The following is a 21,174-nucleotide window of genomic DNA, read 5'->3' on the forward strand; positions in this document are numbered from 1 at the left end:
AAAAAATAGTAACCATGAAGAAGCACAGAGACAGCTTTACTTAGGGTTTGAGGCCAGATTCTGAAGCATTTCAAGGAAAGTGAGTAATTAGGTGTCAAAAGCTACTGATGGACCAAAGAGGACTCTGAAGACTTACCATTAAGTTTAGCAACATGTTGTTCACTGATAACTTTGATGAAAGCTAAAACCACTTAACTTTAATAAGAGCCTATTTGTTGGAGATAGGGTAGATAGAACCTGATGGAATTAGGAGAAAACAGATAGAAAGAATGGACTAGTAAAATACAGAATACTTGAGAGTGCTCAAAGGAGTAAAATTCTGAGGCTGAGGAAAGCAATAGGCTTTATCATGAGTAATTTCCATATTGTAGGTATTAACAAACTACTTGAAGAACAATGCCCACATATGTTCAGAAATGAGTTACCCTATGAAAGATGTTAATAGTCACCTAAAATTTCTTCTCACATTTGAAGAATTGTATTTGCATAATGTCTATTTTACAAATGAAGAATCCGACTTCTATGAAAATGAACTGAATTTTTTAGGTGTATTAATCTATCTCACCTTTCAGACTACCCAAAAGCAAGCATGAAATATGGTAATGGAAAATGATTGGCTGTGAAAGACAGAGGACTTAAAGATACTTTTCTGTCAGTTATCAATACCATGATTAGAAAATTCAACTAGAGTTAAAGCACATAGCTTAATGAGGATAACTTCCCTAGCATATGTGAGACCGTATATTCAGAGCCCAGTATCATAAAAATGAAAGAAGGGAACTCAATTATGAATCGAATTCTCCATGTATAAAATAGAGTTGCTGGTGCCTGTTCTATACAAAGTTGTAGAGCAAATTAAATAAGATCTTGCATGTGAAAAATTTTAGGGACTGCATGACATTTTGTAAAGGGTATCATAAAACTGAGACAAATTGCTTTCTCAGTTGGAGAAATAATCTTAAAGAAATGAATCTGGAGTTTGACTTTCATTAGAGACTGGCTGCTAGCAGACAGATGAAGGTAATGATTCAAGTATAGGAGAAATTGTGATGGAAATACTTTGACACAGTAGAGAAATGTACAGACACAAGATATGAAAAGCCAAAGTAACACAGAAAGGCTTGGAGCACCAAACCTGGTCTTTCAGACTGAGATTCTCCAAAACGATAAGATAGGAAAGAGGAAACAACACACATGACTAAGATACTGACCTGGAATTTCAGGTAGTATATTGAAAAAGAATAACTATCGAACAAGGAGAAAATTCCTTTGATTTTCATTATAAATAATTTAACTCCAAAATTTATATTCTTTAAGTAAATTCAGTTTCTATAGAGCATCATATGATCACTAAGAGACATATTCTATATAAAAATATAAAAATAAATATAAATAAAGCTCAAGTGTATATGTAACCACACAAATAGGATTCCGGAAGTGGGGTCTGAAAGATTTAAGATTCTGATCAAGGAGAAAAGAAGTGTAAGACTCTGTAGAGCCTTAACTTACCGGGGACCCCCTGAGTGAACCACATGGAGCCTGGATCAATGCAAAAAGCAACAGGAATTTATTGTGCACTGGGGTCGTCCCAGACCCGAAGGAGAGGAGGCAACCATCCACAGCTTGTTCAATGAGCTTTTATACAGTTTTCAGGGCAGCACCCATTAGACACAATGTGATTGGCAGAGCAGTGTGACTTTTTAAACTGATTGATCTTCAGGGAATGAGGTGGCAAGGACTTCCCTTGTCTGAAGGTGGGCAACAGTCCATCCTGTGAAATGTGTCCTCACCAGCAGGTCTGTTCCCACCCTGTGGTCTGAGGGATGTTAATTAGTGTCTCCCTTCCAGAGGGGCAAGTGTTCCATGACCTTCCCAAAGTTCCTGAGCTGACCTTTTCATTTCCCCCTTTTCTTTATGCATGCTTCCATCTTGAAACTATTGTGGGTAGTTAAGCAGCTCATATCCCTGGTCTTCTGTACTTCATTCTTGATATCTTTGTCTCAGGACCATCAACTGTACTGCAGCTATGTGAGCTTTAATAAAGGCATCTAAGTGATTTAGAGTGTAAAGGCCAAAGGTCAGAAGCAGAAACAAAATGAACAGCGGTCCTAACAATGCAGAAATCAAGGTAATAAACCAGGGGGAGCTGTTAAACCAAGACTCCAACCAGCCCTCTGTTATCTCTATTCCACTTGGCCATTGAATATATAACTACCCCCAAAATGGTCTCCAGTATGTGCTTTCTGATGTTTCACATTCCCAGGTAGCATAGAAGAAATGGTTGCCCCCCTAACACTGATGGGCCTGGTGCTGGTTTCTCTCATCTTGGGGACACATATATATGGAGATTTCTCAAAGGACACTTTTCAGTTTTGGGTGTCAGTACCCTAAGCCTCATCCTCCAAGTCCACTTCTGGGACATAGTTTAGATTCACAAGTTTCTTGTCCCCCACATGCAGGCAATTACTCTCCCTATGTCTCCAGGGCAGTGACACCCCAGAAGTCAAGGCCCACTGCTAAATCACAGAAATCACATACAACTCATGTAGCAGACCAAGCCACATCACCTGTGGCTGAGTGCACCTGCCAAGTCACCCTGGTAGGGTTGTGGAGGCTGCCAAGGCTCAGCACTGAAAGATACACTATAGCTGTCTCATGGTTTCTCTGGCCTTGCAGAAGTGGGTTGCTTGGGTATCTGTCTGCTATCTAGTTGGCATCAAGTGAAGGTGCTGATCTGATGTGAATCCAAGCAGTTACTCTATCCACTTTAATGGAGGTCATGGTGGTCAACAACATCAGGAACTGCCCTCTCCACTTTCCTTCCAAGTGTTCATCACAACATCTCTTAAAATATATCCAATCTCCAATTTGGAACTTGTTTGGAAGCTCTGGGGTGCCTGTATTATACAGGGCACTGAGTGTAGGCCACAATTCCAAGTGGCTGATCTGGAAAGCTTGCTATGGAGCAATAAGATTGTTGTCAGCCTGAAAAGTCAACCTGGGGGGGATCAAGAGCTGGATAGGGTCAAGGGAGTGGGTGTCCCATGCAGGATCTCATAAAGGGTCAGGTTAAAATGGTAAAGGGTGTTCAGGCCCAAGGGGAAGGGTACCAACCAGTCTGAGCCAGTCTCCAAGGTCAATTTAGTCAAGGTCTCTTTACCTGCCCTGAGCTCTAGAGATGGTAGGCACAATGGGGCATTCAATTAGTTCCCAATATCTTTGCCAATCCCTGACTTAGCTTAAGAGATAAAAGCAGGACCATTGTCCAATTCAATTACCTTGGGCACTCTGAACCTCTGGAAAATATCTTCTAATATCTACTTAGCTACCATGGTAGCTGTTTCCTGCTTGGTAGGTAATGTCTCAACCCATCCAGGGAAAACATCTACAAACACTAGAAGGTATTTGTAACTATATTTTCCTGGCTTAACTTCTATAAAACTAATCTACCAAAAATCTCCACGCTGTTCTCCCCTAGGTCTTTTGCTCTGTTTACTCTTGGCTGCATAAGCATTACCTTACACTGTTCTACTATCTTTCTGGCCCAGAATCGGAGGTATATATATATTAGGTCTCTTAACTGCTTGGACAAGGTTTCTATCCCCTAAATGAGTCCATCTGTGCATTTGGCCTAGTAAGTCCTTTGCCTGCTTTCTGGGGAGTACAGTTCTCCCTTCTTGTGTGTGCCATTGTCCTACCTTCTCTTGGTAATAGTTGGTAGGGTGGCTAGCAATCTGAGTCCATTCTTCTTCTATATATTTTAAGTGAAGCCATCCCTTAGTCCAATCCCATTTCCCAGCAGGTATTTCTTGCAGGCCCATAACCAGGATAGGCTACTGCAGAGTCATTTGATCTGTCTGATTATTGTCCCAGGCTACTAAGTCTCTTCCCTTCTGATGTCTTGGGCAATGAATAATACTCTCAGCTACTGGCTTCATGAGATCCAAGATTTCCTGCTTGTTTATTTCTTTTCCCTCTGATGTGAGTAGTCCTCTCTCTTGGTATATAGCCTTGTGAATGGGGGCTGTGGCAAAGGCATACCTGCTATCCATGTAGATGTTGATCTTTTTGCCTGCCCCCAGGTCCAGGGTTTTGGTCAGAGCTATCAGCTCTGCCTTTTAGGCTGATGTTCCTGGAGGAAGTGGTTCCACCCAGACCACCTGTCACCCACTCACAATGGCAGCTCCCGCCTTGCACTTTCCCTCTACTAGGTAGCTGCTGCCATCAGTGAATCATGTCGTATCAGCATCGGGGAGTAACTGATTGACAGGTCCTTTTGCCATCCCTGGTCCTCAGCTAGAATCTACTGACAATAATGTGCTGGCAGATTGAGGTTGGAGTCAGGTAGCAGAGTGGCTGGGTTGAGGGCCACTGGTGACGTGAAGGCCACCCAATCTGAGTTTAGCAACAGAGTCTGATAATGAGTCATGTGGTTGTTGGTCAGACAACAATCCAGGAGCTAGCAAACAATATTCTCCAAGGCATGGGAAGCTGTCACAGTCAGATTTTGCTCCAGAGTTAATTTATCAGCATCTTTAACTAAAACAGCCACTGCCTCCACTATCCGTAGACAAGCATGCCACCCAGCAGCAACAGGGTCTAATTTCTTTGACAGATAGGCTACTGGTCACTTCCAGGGGCCCAGCCACTGAGGGAGCACTCCCTTGGCTACTTCCCTATTTTCTGCTACATAAAGGTGGAAAGGTCTGCTGGCATCGGGCAGTCCTAGAGCAGGGGCCTCCAGTAAAGCCTGCTTAATCGCATCAAAAGCCTGTTGCTCTTCTTCACCCCAATTGAAGGGCTGTTCGTTTTTAGTCAGGGAACAGGGGGGGCCAGCCAATTCAGCAAACCCTAGAATCCATAGCTAGTAGAGCCCAGCCATGCCCAGGAATTCCCATACGTGTTTGGGGCTCTGCAGAAGAGGGATATGTAGGATGGTGTTGGAGAGCCAGTGCTGGCCATCTTTCAGCAGGTATCTCAGGTAACTTACTTTTCCCTGGCAGATTTGGGCCTTCTTGGCTAAAGGTGTGTACCTCAATCCTCCCAGCTCCTCCAAGAAGTGTTTTGTCCCTCTAGACAGTCCTCCTTAGTCTTGGGCCCCAGGTTTCTTCACAGGCAGAAGGGGAGTATTCCAAGCTGATTGGCATTTCCTTTTTCTAGGAGCCCGGTAATGCGGGGCCTGATTCCATCCTGAGCCTCCCTCGACATCGGATATTAGTGCACAGACACCAGGGAGGCTTGGGCTCTAAGCTCCACATGGATAGGGGGCTGGGTTGTTGGCCCTCCCCATCCCTGCCATCCCAGTCCAGGCCTGGGAAAAGGCCTCGAACCAGTCTAGGTACTGGGGTGCCGTGTCCAAGGTCTCAAACAACTTGTATTCATCTTCTAGCCTGAGAGTCAGGACTCTCTGTAGATTCCTTCCCTGTCACTTTTTTTTCATCTCCCTTTCATCTTCTTTCTTTCTCTTTCTCTGTTCCTTCTCCTCCTCTGTCTCCCTGTTATGGTAGACTTTCCCAGCAACCTGCACTAAATCCCTCAATGACTTACCCTGTAGTTCCTCTAGCTTCTGAAGCTTTTTCCTGATATCACTGCTAGCCTGGTCTATAAAAGCCATAGTCACAGTAGCTTTGTGCTGCTTGCTGCTGGGGTCATAGGGCGTATACTGATGGAATGCCTCCATGAGTTGCTCTAGAAAGGGAGCAGGTGACTCATCTGATCCCTGTCTAACTTCACATACCTTGGTCAAATTTGTAGGTTGTGGTGAGACCTGCCAATGGAGCCTGGCGGTTGACCTTCAGGTGCCCCTTACCTCCTGCTGTATTAAAGTCCCAGTCAGGTCTAGTCAGGGGAAACCCGCTCTTGATAACAGCCTGGTCAATCTATGGTGCCCCCATGTCTCTGGTTTCTGGCTTCTTGCATTATAAATAAAGCAGTCTCAAAGAAATTAACCAGCTCTTCGGAAAAAGGGGTTGTGGTTGGGCCTTCCAGTTGTATAAGTAGGCCAAAGAGAAGGGCCAATATTGCGTAGCCTGATTGCCCCTTTCCATAGGCCCATGTGCCCTCAGTGATAGAGCCACCATGGTATCAAGGGTTTGGCTCTCAGGTCTCCTCCCATTCCAGTGAAGGAGGATGCAATGGCCCCAGTCTCATAGGGTCTGAGTACCAGCCAGTACTGGTATTGGCAGGGCCATGGGGGCTAGGGTAGGGAGATTTAGAGGAAGAGGGTCTTGAAATAACAGGTCCATGGTTGAAGAGTCTTGGAGGATCAGAAGTTTCTCAGGTCCGGATCTCTCCTCCAGTGTTCTTTCTTCCTGACAGCCAGAATCTGTTGGGTGGGTCTTGGAAAAGAAAGGCTTTTATCTATGAAGGAGGAGGGGGTCCTCCACTAGATTTTTCTAGGTAGCTATATAGGGCCCTTGGTCCAGGTGCCCTAAGGATCCTGGCCTGAAGACTCTTTCCTCTACTGCTTTTGATCACCTGCAAGTCAAAAGTCCCTAGGACTGGGGCATGCGGAGAATCAGAGAGTAACTTGTCTTTCAGTCTGTCCAATGTCCCAAGGAAAAAAGTCATCCATCTAAGTCCAAGAACATGGAACGAGATACCAACAAAAACAGAGAAAAACAATTACCACACAGACAATAGCTCGACCTTGCCATAAGTGGGCGTCCAGGTCCAAGAACACAGAGAAAGACAATCAACATACAGTTCACCTCTTCCATGGGCCCAGTTACAAACACCAGGTGTTCCTGCACACATGGCAAGAGCCAGATAACAGATTTGCTCAGCCGTGCCAGCCACACCAAAACAAACTAGGTACTCCTGCCTATAAGGTAGGAGCCAGATAAACCAGGTTGTAGCAAGACTCAGCTCCAGCTGATTCTGTCTCACGGTTTCCAGAAGGAACAGAGCCTTTCCAGCTCCCCCCAGGGGGGCCTAAAGCATCCTTCAGTCCTCCTCAGGTCTTGATGACATTAAGCCATGTCTGCTCATCACATTTGACCGCACCAGACACCATAGGCTCTCCAAGCCCCCCAGTGCTTACAAGGAAAAGTTCAAATAGTCTTACAGACTCAGACTTTGATGGATAGAAAGACAAACAGGAACTGCGGTAAAAGCTTGAGACCTCTGATTCACCGCTCCAGTGTGTTTCCACAAGAAGTCAGATTCCCAGCCAATGCACCAAATGTAAGACTCTGTCGAGCCTTAGATTACTGGGGACCCCCTGAGTGAACCATGTGGAGCCTGGATCTATGCAAAAAACAAGAATAATTTATTGTTCCAGTGCCCACCCTGACAGTGATATACTTCCTCCAACAAGGCCATACCTTCTACAACAGGGCTACACTCTCTAATAGTGCCACTTCCCATGGTCTAGGCCTTCAAACACATGATTTTATAGGGGACAAACCCATTCAAACCAACCTATACATCTTCTTTCTTCACATGAATGTTTGCAGCCTGAGACTGCGCTACTAGTGAGACCTTCTACTAGCTGACTCTTCCCTATGACGTATATAATAAGTGGAATAAGGTTCCAACAGTTCAGTTCTTGCTAGATGGTACCCTTCATCAGTGAGGGTGCAAATCAACTTATCCCAGTTTTGTTGTATGTATGTCTATAAGTCTATCTTTCTTTTCTTTCTTTCTTTCTTTTTTAAACATTCCTTAACCACTCCAAACTAGTTTCCAGGACCAGCCTCACTAGGCATGGTATTATTCTACATTCTACCCTAATCAATCACAAAATTTATTGCTGCTCATGTCATCAAGGTTCTGTACTTTCTTCTTCATAATAATGAGTATGCTAGACTCACAAAAATCATGGAGAAAGGGAAGTTAAGTTTAAAGGCATTTTGAAATTACATGTGTCAAAAGTTCGTTATTAACTTTAGGTGATTTTGATATATCCCCATACTATCAGCCAGACGGGGGGGGGGGCAGAAAATGAACCTAATATGAGCATCTATCTCTGTTTCTTGACTACAAATACCAAATGAATAAATGTCTCTAATTCTTGTTGCATGACTGCTCTTCCATGGTAGACTGTGCTCTGAAATTATAAGTCCAAATAAACCCTTTCTGCCAAGGACCTGCCTCAGCTTGGAAAGCAGTTCTGAGAGAATCAGTGTCTGGGAGCAGCAAAAACAATGACTCAAAGTCAAATCGTGGGTCCAGCTAGAGAGCTATGCTCTGCTCAAGATAGCTTTCTAGCCTGCTTTCTCTTGGTTCTGCTTTCACTGGCAGTTCTCTCTCCAGACAGCTTTCTCTTGCTGTTCTCTGCTGGAGACAGTTCTCTCGTTAGTGTTATTCTAAAAAAAAAAAAAATTCTCTGGCTTGCTTGGCCACCTGCAGATCATGAGCCCAGTCTTTTATCTTACATATCAATCCAGTCATTTACTTGAGGTTTCCTTTTGATTATCCTATGAATCAGCTTCCAGTTGACCCCAGCCCCTTAATTCTTAGAAGACAGTAAGGACACATTTTGTTTTAATACTGTGAAAGAATTCAGAGATTTTCCTGTCTCTATTAAGCACAGACTATAAACTAGCTAGGTGGAACCCTGTCCTGAAATGACCATTTATACCACCCCTAGGCCTAACCTTGCTCTTTCCCAGGCTGGCCATGAATTCAGGAATCAGTCTGCCTTTGTAAGCATAAACAAAAAAACTTATCTGGGTGGGATCTCCTCTCCCTAAATCTCTTTATCTTCTTTCTTAGTATCTTTCTGATAAATTGATCTACACAGCAGCTACTTTTAATCTTTTAGATTTGTGAAGCCCCTCATATAATTCATATACTATAGCCCGCGCAGTCGTCTCGCAGGGAAGAAGACACGTGGACACACTAGGTTCCTTCTGCAGCAACGACATTTACTGCCCTCTCCCAGAGGGAAAAAGAGATCGAGCCAGTAATCCACACTGCTTATATACACCACAGCGTGGCGTGTCTGCCCATGATTGGCTGTTCGCTCATTACCCTATGTGATTCCCCAGAATGGGCCGTGACATGGCGTCTTTTCACTCTACGCACATGCGCAAACAGTTCTCTACGCACATGCGCAAACAGTTGTTTAGGCGCCATCTTGCCATGGCGAATGCCTCTCAAGATTCACGGCTCCCCACAATATACTATATAGTGCATCCTTATTTTTTGAGAAATTATATATTTTTGAACCATGTTTTCCACAGCATTAAGGGCTGTTCTGAAGCCACATCCCCACCCCACCCCACTTAACATTTTGCTGAGTCATTATCCACAACCTTACCTCCATGACTCCTGCTGTTTTTGATTACCAAGGAGTCATTACCTGATTAACAGGGAGGCATTCTGTAAAGGAGGAACATAAAATATGTTGTACATTTTTATACAAACAAGCTTTGCATCAACACACCTTGGAGCTCTTGCTGGCCCTGTCCCAGGGGCAGGAGCCATGTAATTCTGTCCCCACCAAGGACATGCCAGACCCTGCACTTGTTTTTCCTTAAGATGCTTTTCTAGGTTATTTTTCACAATTAACTAATATTAAAAGTTGGTAGAAAATTGAAGCCACCAATGAGATAATCTGGACCATTGGGGTCATAAGTGCTTAGAACTCATTTACCTAACAAATATGGAAGTATTTAGAAATCTGAGATAGAAAAGCTATGAAATGCTGCGGTTGTAGCTTAATTAGCCTTTGGGGGTGGGGCACAGAGAGTGAAAGGAAATTGGTGGAAGCTGATGAAGGGGGAGGGGCTAAGCATCCTGAAAACATGCCAGAGACCTGGGAAGGAAAAGGCTCCAAGGAATATGTAAGGGTGACTTCAGCTGTGATTCTTAGCTTTAGAGGATAAGGACTCCTACTGGAGGGATAAGAACACTAATACACTCACCAAACCTTTAACTCAAAACTTTTAAAGCCTACAAGAAATACAGGAGCAGGGGGAGGAAGATAGGATAGGGGGTTTTCTGTGGGGAAACCAGAAAAGGGGATAACATTTGAAATGTAAATAAAGAAAATATCTAATAAAAAAAAAAAGAAATGCAGGGACAAAGATGGAGCAGAGATTGAAGGAATGGCCAAACCTGAAATCCATCCTATGGGCAAAACCCAATCCCTGACACTGTTAATGATATTTTGTTTTGCTAGCAGACAGGAGCCTTGCAACACTGTCCTCTGAGAAGCTCCACCCAGCAGCTGGCTGAAACAGATGCAGAGACCCACAGTGAAACACTCAGAATTTATGGAAGAGCTGAGGGAAGGATTGAGGGAAGACCTGGAAGGGAAGGGGTTTTACAAGAAGATCAATAGAGTCAACTAACCTGGACTCTTGAGGGCTTTCAGGGACTGAACCAATAACCAAAGAACATATATGGGTTTGACTTAAGTTCCCTACATATATGTTATAGGTGTGAAGAGTGGTCTTCATGAAGGTCCCCCCAAGAACTGGAGCAGGGCTATACCCTACTCTATTGCCAGACTGTGAGTTCTGATGACCTAACTGGATTACCTTGTCTGGCCTCAGTGGGAGAAGATATACCTAGTCCTGCAGTGACTTGATGTGCCAGGGTGTTGAAGAGGGAGGCTGATGGGGTGGGGCTATGTGAGGGGGAGAATGGGAAGCGAGGCTGTGATCAGGATGTAAAGCGAATAAATAAATTAATAAAAGTTATGTTGAATGTCAGATTGACAGTGGGTAGAATTGTAATGGTTGAAAATAAAAGCTAACTTGACAGGAACTAGAACCACTTTGGAGAAATACCTCTGAAAATGAATATGAAAGATAGTGTAGATTATATATATTCAGTTGAGAATAGTTATAACTGGTGTCCTGAATGAAATGAAGGAAGTGGGCTGGTGCTAGCTTTATATATGGTTCATGTCTGAGAATGGAATGTGACCACTGGCCTGCTGCATTTGTTGTCATAGCTTGCCCACCTGCTACCATGTCTTTTCTGCCATGATGGAATGAGCCGCTCAAACTGTAAGCATCAAACTGTAAGCTTCCTCTCTTAAACTGTAGCAATGGAACTTACACAGATATCAAGAATATTTTCATTAAGTCAAATTATCTCAAATATACAAAAACAAAAAACTAGGCATAAAGAATTTTCTGTTTCAAAACATTAATAATACGTAACAGGAGAGAAGACCTCCTTTTGTTTTCTTTATTTATTTATTTATTATTTATTTTTATTTATTTATTTTTTTGGTTTAAATTAGACTATCTGCAAAGGTACCAAGCACATTGCTGCTGTGATGATCATGCACCAAGATCTGCCGGGAGCCATGGCCTTAACCATGGCCTGGTGGAAAATTACTAGCTTATACATAAAGCCCTGAGAGAACATATGTAGTTTAACAGTAAGAATATTTGTGGGTGTGGAGGACACTGTGACCTTCATTCCATGAACTCAAGATTATTACCTGGCCGCCCTTACCCTGGGCTCTTCCCACTCGCTTTAAGCTTTCTCCTGCTTGTACTTATATTTGCCAACACTGAATAAAGTTTTTCAGAGCTTGATCAGACAACTGTCTTGCTCTCATTCCTCACGTCTCTTGTCTCTTTCAGTCTCTCTCTCCCCTGCCCTAGGTCCCCGTTGAATGCCCCTCAGGGTTTGGGCAAAGATCCGTGACATAACTTGATGTCCCAGGGAATGGGAAAGCCTGTCAGGGTAGGGTGGGGTGTAGGGAGTAGGAACATCCTCTTCGAGTCAGTAGGAAGAAGGAATGGGATGAGGAACTGTCAGAGGATGGACCAGGAGGAGGATAACAACTGGACTGTAAAAAGAGATTAAAAAATAAACATTTTTTTAAAAAGAGAATAAAATAGAGTAGACAATGGAACATGACTTGTTACATATCTACAAAGCTCACATTGTTGGTTTATACTTGAATTGTGCCTAATAAATAGAAATAGTTAGATTTACTGAAAAAAATACATGTCATAGAGTTGAAATGCTCAAATTATATAAATACATTCCAAATGTTACATATTGACTATGTAAAATATATTTATTTTGTTAATGTCCCTGCTTTAAAATCTGAAGCACATAGATGTCAAAATAAAGATGTCCAACTGCTCTGATTATTTAGAATAAGGGTGTCCTTTGAGAATTATGTTAATTATATTACATTTGTCATAAGAGTTTCATTCTAGGGTTATACATAGATATTAGCTATCTCAAATATATTCCTCTTGTATGATAGATAAAAGGCATCTTTTCTTTTAGCAATTGCTCCAAAGAAAATGAGCAATTAATGTCAACAGAAAAATAAGTGTAATAATGGTCAGCTTCATATGAAGTTTTCAGGACATTGTAAAAATCAAAAAAGGTAGGCAGTAACTCCAAGGCTATTTGCACAGTGAGCAATGTGACTGCCCCTTGCCTGGCGACATCCCCATGTTATCACTATGGTTGATGAACTCTCACAGCTTTACCTGCTGCTGAAGGTAGACACAAATCAGGATGGTCAGGCGAGCATATGGGAATCAAAAGAAAACTTTGCAAACCAGAAAGATAGAGGGGAAATGAGATAATAAATTCTCTTCATACATCCTTAGTTGACAGCTACAGTGAGAAAATCGAGGGAACCCCAGAGAGCTCAGTGAAAGTGGAAGACAAGGAAAATATGAACTTGTGGCCCTTTTATGTGTGAGCCTTCTTTCTCATACAAGTAGAAGGGACATGGGGAAATTTATGAGCTTGAGACATCAGCATATTCTCTAAGGGAATCATTCATTTGCCTCTGAAACATATAAGTAGATGGAAGATGCTAAATGAGTCAAACTAATAAATAAGTGAATAAAGTAAATACTAAACCTATACAGAATTGGTAACACCTAACAGGGAAGAAATATTTTACATGAGTTCGCAAGCAGAATTCACCACCAAAACAAGACGTCCTTAGGACGAACAAAAAGAATCCAAATGACTATACAATCTTATCTATCATATAAGATTACCAACATATGACTATTCAGTAACATATTGCTACTCATTAATAAGAATCATAAATTAAGACAGCAAGCTATGAAGGACACAGATATTGAAAATTATTTGAATTGTGCCTACATGCTTGATTTACACATAATAAAGTAGCATTACCTACATACTAAAGACATCTAAAGAATTCATTTCCAAATGAGCAAAATAAAATACTAAACCTGTAAGGAACTTCTTTAGAGAAACAGAAACTAGTTTTTAACAGTCTAATTTAAATTCTAGAAATAAATAAAAAAGTATAATACTTCAATTTAAACGTTCCATTAAATAATACATAATTGGAGATGTTTAAGATATGAAGCAAGAACTGGTTAAGGGATAGAACAATAGATTTTTGATTAAAAAATAGTGAGAACAATGAGAAATAGATCATGACCCAGACATTTAGAGATCATGAGACAAAATACTGAACATCTTACTGCCCAAATCTATATAGTTCTAGAAGAATAGCAAAGGTCAAAACAAATTTAAAGTATAATGGTAAATCCTATTCCCAAAACTTGATGGAGACATTAGTCTATAGATCCAAGAACTTCAATGAACTAACAAATACCTTCACAAATATGCATCACCCCATTACAAATGTAAACAATGGAAAATTCTTAAAATTCTCATCTACATCATGATGGTATGATTAATGGCTAAGTTCTAATCAAAAACAAAGGAAACAAAACCTTAAAGTAACATGCTCTAATGCTGACAAAAACCTTAATCAAATAAGAATTCATTCCAGTGAGATTGTTACTTTTGATGGAATTTGAGTAACAATGTTTCCAATTACTAAAATGTAAATTATTTTATTTCTAATACAGTTTACTAGAGCAAGTACAAAATTAAAATGACCACCCAATTTTATTAATAATTCATGTTCATAGAACAAAACAAAGTTTAAACTTTTTAAACAAAAAGTTTAGAAAGTAAATAAATACAAGATTTCATACACACACACAATTGTGTGTATTACCAAAAGTCAGTCAGTATAAAGTGCCTTGTTTTTATTCATGGATTAAACATATAATAATAAAGCAATAAAATTGGTTTTTGATAACTATTACATGTCTGCACATATTTATCAAATCTAAATTTTATGGCAGATTTTATTGTAGGTAAATACTTTAGTAAAGCTGATTTTGCTAATAAATATGAACAACCTTTTTTAGACTTCTGCTGCAAATCAGGGGTTTTATTAGAATTAAAAACAAGCATGAATTGCCTATTCTCCGAATTGACTATGTCTGTGAGGATGAAAGAAACTGTTAATAGTCAAATTTTGAATAGGAAGAAAAATGTTTCCCCTCCATATTAAACTATGTACCAATAAATACCAGGCTGAAAGGAGAGTAATTTCAGCAATAGTGGAAAATCTGAAAAGCCAACCTAGACAAATAGGCTGCAGCATTAATTTAAATCACACAGCAGAATGCTATGGAACTTCTCCTGCGGACTGAACACACAATCTATGCTATATCTAATGGCAAGGTATTGTCAGAAAACATCAGAAAGAGTGGAAGAGTTATGCTTTGACCTCTTCGGGGATACTTAAGATTTTAATCTGAAGCTACAGTTTTCACATATAACCCTGAATTTAGTAACAAGATGAATTGAATAATTCAGTAAACGCTCTGCTTTTAAATCAGAGCAGCACCCATGACAATGTTACACGGAAGCAACCATAGCTGCCCGTGAGTTACACGGAAGCCAAACCCTGCCCATGAGTGCACCTTTCCTCCTATCAGTAGGTATTCATGGCACAGCTTTACTTCTTTTCCCCTGTGGATATTTTATTGTTTTTCTACTTTTCATCAGGGTTGGGTTGCCATGGCAATAAAGTAGGCTATCTTGTTGGATTTCACCTTTGCTGTCTAGCTTCATATGGTTCCCCCGCTCAGAGCAAACATGGTGGATGCTGCACACATACAGATGTCTGATTTTGTATTTCCTCCTTGAGCCTGTTTGGCAGCAGGTCTCCTGGGACAGTGGAAGCGGCACTTCACAAACAGGCCCTCATCCTTCTCTCTAATGGCGGCTCTCATGTGTCTCACTTGTTCTGTGATCTCTCTTTTAAGAAGGAAGCTGCTACTCTCAAAAGAATTATTTTCCATTTAAACTCAAAGTCTTGTAACGTTTCAATTAACTTGGTTGTCACATCAATTCTAAATACATTCCAGTTATAAGTTACCTGTCCCTCATGCATAACACAAACAAAAAACAATCAAAAAAAGCAAATAGAATCATCACAAACAAGGGGTATAAAAACATTTTAGCTTTAAATCTCTTCTTACTAATTCAAGGAATATTTTTCTATTAAATGTAAAATATGAATGCAAGAAGATAAAGCATTTGACATTAAGTATCTGTTGAGGGTCAAAAGCATATAAAATATAAAGTGTTTACAGTAAAAGATACACACATATACATATATCAACTGTCAAATAAATTACAGATGGAAAAAAATAATAACCGGAACAACTCACACTCTCACACTTTTTTTTTTTCGGATTTTCGAGACAGGGTTTCTCTGTGTAGCCCTGGCTGTCCTGGAACTCACTCTGTAGACCAAACCGGCCTTAAACTCAGAAATCCACCTGTCTCTACCTCCCAAGTCCTGGGATTAAAGGCATGAACCAACACTGCCGAGCCAACCCACACTTATTAGATGTCTTTTCTAGCCATGAACATTCTTTCTTCTTTGACAAATAAAATATATTTTGTCTCATGGGTTGAACTATTTTTGAGTTCTACAATTTAATTTCTGCCATATTTATTAGCAAACAGTTGTAGCTCCAATACTGTTCAATTCATCACATTCTCTTTTTATTTGAAGTTCTTTTAATATAAAAGCTCTTAACTTCTAACTTCTAGTTAAAACATGATTTGTGCATTGCTCACAATACAGATTGTCAAGCATTAAAGAAAAGAATCACAATCGAAATCTAGACAACAGTTTTTATAACTTACACATCATCATCATGCTTATCACAGAAAATATCAATATCCTTTATAGACAAATTATATGAGTGTGAAATGTAACAGAAAGCAACAGCAAAAAGAATAGAATAAAATCAGAAAAGGAAACTGAGAGGTTAAATAAATGAAGACATGTCGATAAGGAACTCATCATGAAACAGAAATAAATTAACTAAACAGAAAACATTTTAGGGAGCAAAAATATCTTTAAAAAACGTAAATGAAATATAAACAAAATCATATTCATTTTCTGTATAGATTTTCCATTTTTGCGTTTTTAAAATATGTGTAGATGACTGATTTATAAATACAAAACAATTATAGCTCCAGTTTAAAAATCATATTTTTTTATCCTTATTGAAAATCACATAACTGTCAGGCTGCAAATCAGTAAATTATGAAGGGTGCTCTATACCGTTGATAGAATTGGGTCTTATTAAACAAATCCATGAGGATATTTCCCTCTGCACTTTCTTGCCTGCTGCATCAACTTTCTCAGTTGCTTCCCCTTTTCTGCCCTTTCCCAAATCAATTCATTTCTATGCAAATGCCTGCATCCCTATATGGAGGATGTGTGATAAGAAACTAGACTTTTTCTATAGACAGGCTGCTTATTGAGTAATACATCCATCGTTTCTTCAAACAGAAAATCTATGACGACTACTATTTATTCATTAGAGTGGTGTTTTCCCACCCAAGGCAAGAACACTATTTTAATTTTGCTTGAGAACTACCAGGCACATCTCCGCTCTGCTCTCTCATAGCCAGCAGCCCAACTCTGCATATATGTTCCTGGAGCAATATCATTTTAGAGCCCTCCAAATATTCTTTCTCACCAAATGTCATTCATCTTGCATGTTTCCAGATTTATCCAGTCTCGATTGTCTTTATGAAAGTTTCATCTTAGTGACTTTTGCAAGCCCCTTTTCTTCCATTAATCTGTGTTATACAAATGATAAGCTAAATAGTTCACTTTCCTTTAAATTATTTGATAAATAATGTGGTGATAACGTATTTGAACACAGACAATACTTCTAATTTTCTTTCTGTTCTCAACACCAACTGCCATATGCTTATCCCAAGGAGATATCCATTAAGGATGCAATGAATCACAATCAGTGTAGTTATTAAGAAAGATAAATTATACCGATTTTAAGTTGCTTTGGTGAAAGGAAAAAGCCAGTGTAAAATAATGAAGACCTGTTAAATTTGTGAAGTTATATTGTCTTATAGATTTATGCCTTCAGAGTCTGTCAGAGTTTCTGTTTGGATAGTGTTATTATGAATTTTATATTTCTGCCCAGAGTGTTTTTCTTCTGAGTGTGTCTAGGGATATGCTTAACATAAGATTAATATCTGAATCTGAAGTCTCAGTAAAGCAATTGTCCCTTGCCAACAATGATGGGCATCATCTGATCCACTGAAACCTGCATTGGGTACAGAAAGACACAAGAAGAAATGCATCCCTTTATTTTGCCTCACTACTACAGCAAAAACACCTCATCTCTCTTTGGTCCTTGTACTGAATTACATCATAGAGTCCCTATTTCTAAGAATTTCAGATAGCAAACTAACTTCTTTCACTTGTTTTTCAGAAAATCAAGTTCGTAGGCAATATGTTGTGGACTCTTAGTCGACATTACTTATAAATTATGCTCTCAAGATCACCGGGCAGTGGTGGCGCATCCTTTAATCCCAGCACTTGCAGGCAAAGGCAGGTGGATTTCTGAGTTTGAGGCCAGCCTGGTCCTGTTCCAGGACAGCCAAGGCTACACAGAGAAACCCTTGAAAAAAAGCAAAAAAAAAAAAAAAAAAAAAAAAAAAAAAAAAAAAAAAAAAAAGAAGGATATGTTTTATCCTGCTTATTGTTTCTATTCATTTAACACAAGCAATTAATTTAAACTATGGAAAGTTTACAAGTATGAGACAATTACTGAGATGTGCTGCACTTCAATCTCAGTTTGCACTCTTTGTAAACAACCTTATGTTTGATTTAGCTTTGCATTTCTTATTCTTGTTTTATTTCTCTTTTCAAATTCTACTATATATAGTCAGTGCTATTTTCAAATGGACTCAACTGTTTGTTTTTGGTGGATGAGATGATTAAATAACATAAACATATAATTTAATTTTTAGTATAAATATTAAATTCTCCAAAGATAGTGTTCTCAATGGCTATTATGTTTTTATTTCAAAAATTTCTTAGCATTAGTAAAAAAGAACAAAACATTGAATGCATTATATCATGTACTCGAAAAGACTATAAAAGTCCACAATCTAATCATTTTCTAATTGTTTTTTCACAATGTGCCTATCATTTTATGAATATTTTGCCTTTCATATGTGTGTGAGTACTACATGTATGTTTGTTGCATGTGGTTGCCAAAAGATGGTGTTATGAGCCATGATGTGGGTGCTGGGAAGCAAATCTGGTCCTCTACCAATGCAATAAATACTTTTGACTGCTGAGCAATCTTTTCAGTACCCACAATCTACTTCATCAAATATTCATGTTAAAGTATGAAGCATTTTTGTACATCTTTGACCTGCCTCCATGATTTCTGCCTCTTACTCAAACTAGTTTGCCTTCTAAATATTACCACTTCTGTCAATGCTATTTTGTCTTAGGGATTCAGAAATGAAAGTTTCCTTTTTTCTAGCTATTACTCTCTTGAAATTAAGTCTCACTACTGAAAAATTATCATTACTTACTGAAAATTTGTCATGCTATCACTCATCCCTCAAGTCCTTGTGAAAAGAAATATTTCAGAGAATTGAAAAAAGCATCATAAAAATAATACTCTTCACTTAGTATAATCAAATATAAGCCAAAAAGTACTTCTGTAAAAACATGAGATGATAAAAGGTAAAAATTATTAGCAATGAGATTACCTTTTATTATTTAAGTTACTCTGTATAAGGAAAAGAAAGCTTGCAGTCTTACCAGCAATGGAGGAATGTTCATCTTTCTTCACAACCTTGCCAGCATCTGCTGTCACCTGAGTTTTTGATCTTAGCCATTCTGACTGGTGTGAGGTGGAATTTCAGGATCATTTTGATTTGCATTTCCCTGATGACTAAGGATGTTGAACATTCCCATAGGTTCTTCTCAGCCATTCCAAATTTCTCAGTTAAGAATGCTTTGCTTAGCTCTGTACCCCATTTTAAATGGGTTATTTGTTTCTCTGGATTCTAACTTCTTGAGTTCTTTGTTTATATTGGATATTAGCCCTCTATCAGATGTAGGGTTGGTAAATGTCTTAGTCAGGGTCCTGCACAAACATCATGACCAAGAAGCAAGTTGGGGAGGAAAGGGTTTATTTAGCTTACTTCCACATTGCTGTTGATCACCAGAGGAAGTCAGGACTGGAAGCAGGAGCTGATGCAGAGGCCATGGAGTGATGTTCCTTACTGGCTTGCTTCCCCTGGCTTGCTCAGCCTGCTCTCTTATAGAGCTCAAGATTTCCAGCCCAGGGATGGTACCACCCACAAGGGGCCCTACCCCCTTGATCACTAATTGAGAAAATGAACTACAGCTGGATCTCATGGAGGCACTTCCCCAACTGAAGCTCCCTTCTCTGTGATAACTCCAGCCTGTGTCAAGTTGACACACAAAACCAGCCAGTACAGTAAAGAACTTTTCTCAATCTGTTGGTTGCCATTTTGTTCTATTTGCAGTATTCTTTGCCTAACAAAAGCTTTGTAATTTTATGAGATCCCATTTGTAGATTCATGATCTTAGAGCATAAGCCAAAATTTCCCCTGTGCCCATGTGTTCAAGACTCTTCCCTACTTTCTTTTCCATTAGTTTCAGTGTATCTGGTTTTATGTAGAGGTCCTTGATCCACTTGGACTTGAGCTTCGTATAAGGAGATACAATCACTCTGGAAATCAGTCTGGCAGTTCCTAAGATAATTGGACATAGTACTACTTGAGGACCCAGCTATACCACTCCTGGGCATATACCCAAAAGATGCTACAACATATAACAAGGACACATGCTTTACTATGCTCATAGCAGCCTTATTTATAATAACCAGAAGCTGCAAACAACCCAGATGTCCCTCAACAGAGGAATAGATACAGAAATGTGGTACATTTACACAATGAAGTACTACTCAAGCTATTAAAAACAATGACTTCATGAAATTTGAAGGCAAATGGACAGAACTAGAAAATATCATCCTGAGTGAGGTAAGCCAGTCACAAAAAAAAAAAAAAAAAAAAAAAAAAAAAAAAAAAAAAAACCACATATGGTATGCACGAATTGATAAGTGGATATTAGGAAAAAAACTCAAAATACCCACAATTCAACTCAGAGACCATATGAAGCTCAAGAAGATGAAAGACCAAAGTGTGGATGTTTCAGTCCTACTTAGAAGGGCAAACAAAATAATCATGAAGGTAAAATTACAGAGGGACTTGGTAGGGAGAGAGGAGGCAGATGGAAAGGGGGGGGAAAGGAGACGTTAGAAGAGAAGGGGGAGATATACAGAGGGTCAGGAAATTGAACAGAGGTATGTAGCAGTGGGGGATGGGAAACTGGGGATATCCACCTGTAACTCCCAGATGCCAGGAAAGCAAGAGGCTCCCAGGACCCAACAGGGATGACATTAGCTGAAATACCCAACAAAAGGGAGGGGGAATCTGTAGAGACCATATCCAGAGGTTAGGCATATCCCCCATTTGAGGGATGGGTCCACCCACCCATCTCCAAAATTTTAACCCAGAATTGCTCCTGTATAAAGCAAATACAGGGACAAAAAGTGGAACCGAGACTGAAGGAAAAGCCACTCAGAGACTGTTCCACGTGGGGATCTATCGCATATGCAGCCACCAAACCCAGACACAATAGATGATGTCAAGAAGTGCTTGCTTACAGGAGACTGATATAGATGTCTCTTGAGAGGCCCTGCCAGAGCTTGACCAATACAGACATGGATGCTCATAACCAACCATCGAACTGCAGAGAGGGACCCCAATGGAGGAGTTAGGGAAAGGATTAAGAAGCTGAAGGGGTTTGTAACTCCATAGGAAAAATGACAATATGAACCAACCAGATCCCTCAGAACTTCCAATGACTAAATCACCAATGAAAGAGTACACATGCTCGAGGTTCTTCCCCACTAAACTAATAGAAGAGAAAGTGGGAAAGAACCTCGAGCAAATAGACACAGGGGAAAATTTCCTGAAGAGAACGCCAATAGCTTCTGCTCTAAG

The sequence above is a fragment of the Mastomys coucha genome, unplaced genomic scaffold, assembly GCF_008632895.1.
Source record: "Mastomys coucha isolate ucsf_1 unplaced genomic scaffold, UCSF_Mcou_1 pScaffold16, whole genome shotgun sequence".
Classification (NCBI taxonomy): domain Eukaryota; kingdom Metazoa; phylum Chordata; class Mammalia; order Rodentia; family Muridae; genus Mastomys; species Mastomys coucha.